Source organism: Phaethon aethereus, assembly GCF_964289735.1.
Source record: "Phaethon aethereus genome assembly, contig: HAP1_SCAFFOLD_591, whole genome shotgun sequence".
Taxonomy (NCBI): Eukaryota; Metazoa; Chordata; class Aves; order Phaethontiformes; family Phaethontidae; genus Phaethon; species Phaethon aethereus.
The window spans coordinates 1,536-3,070 of NW_028114334.1; positions in this window are offsets into that span (position 1 = coordinate 1,536).

The following is a 1,535-nucleotide window of genomic DNA, read 5'->3' on the forward strand; positions in this document are numbered from 1 at the left end:
GGGAGGGGGATCCCACAGTGACATGAGCGGGATGGAGGGCTCTGATTGGCCAGGAGGGGGATCCTGCGGTGACACGAGCGGGATGGAGGGATATGATTGGCCGGGAGGGGGATCCCACAGTGACACGAGCGGGATGGAGGGATGTGATTGGCCGGGAGGGGGATCCCACAGTGACATGAGCGGGATGGAGGGCTCTGATTGGCCAGGAGAGGGATCCTGCGGTGACACGAGCGGGATGGAGGGATGTGATTGGCCGGGAGGGGGATCCCACAGTGACACGAGCGGGATGGAGGGATGCAATTGGCCGGGAGGGGGATCCCGCCCCGCCCCGTGTCCGACGGAGGCCCCTGATTGGCCGCAGGAGCTGGAGGAGACGCAGCGGGAGATCGAGGCCGCCCTGGACCAGGCGGCCGCCGCCCAGAGCACCAGGCAGGGCCCCTCCCCCACCCCACCCCTCCCCCACCCCCCTCCCCCACCCCCCCTCCCCCTTTTTCCTCCTTGGGCGCCCCCCTCCCAAATTCCCCGGGGGGGGAGGGGGGGCGGGGAGGGGGACACCCACCCCCCTCCCCCCCTCCCCCCCCCCCCGGGCGCAGGGCGGCGGCGCGGGCGCGGCGGGCGCGGCGGGCGGCGGCGGCGGCGGCGGCGGCGGCGCGGGACCAGGCCGAGGCGCGGGAGCGGGCGCGGCTGCGCGCCCAGGGGCGACGCCTGCGGCGCTTCGCCGCCGCCAAGGAGCGACCCCGGCCCCCCCCGGGTACCCCCCCCCCCCGGGACACACACCCCCCCCCCCCGAATACTCCTGGGGGCTCCTGCGGGGTCCCTTGGGTGGGGGGCACCCTAAGACCCCTGGGGGGGAGGGGGAGGGTCACCCTAGACCCCTGGGTGTCGTCGTGTCCCCCCCCCGACACCGGGGTCCGCCCAAGGGGTGGGGGGCACCCTGACCCCTGGGTGACCTGGGGGGGGGGTCTCATCGGACACTGGGGTCCCCCCAAGGGTTGGGGGGGCACCCTAGACCCCTAGAGCCCCCCCCGACACCGGGGTCCCCCCAGGGGGTGGGGGGCACCCTGACCCCTGGGTGCCCTGGGGGGGGGTCTCGTTGGACACTGGGGTCCCCCCAAGGGTTGGGGGGGCACCCTAGACCCCTAGAGCCCCCCCTGACACCGGGGTCCCCCCAGGGGGTGGGGGGCACCCTGACCCCTGGGTGACCTGGGGGGGGGGTCTCATCGGACACTGGGGTCCCCCCAAGGGTTGGGGGGGCACCCTAGACCCCTGGACCCCCCCCCGACACCGGGGTCCCCCCAAGGGGTGGGGGGCACCCTGACCCCTGGGTGACCTGGGGGGGGGTCTCGTTGGACACCTGGGTCCCCCCAAGGGGTGGGGGGGCACCCTAGACCCCTGGACCCCCCCCCGACACCGGGGTCCCCCCAAGGGGTGGGGGGCACCCTGACCCCTGGGTGACCTGGGGGGGGGTCTCGTTGGACACCTGGGTCCCCCCAAGGGGTGGGGGGGCACCCTAGACCCCTGGACCCCCCCGACAC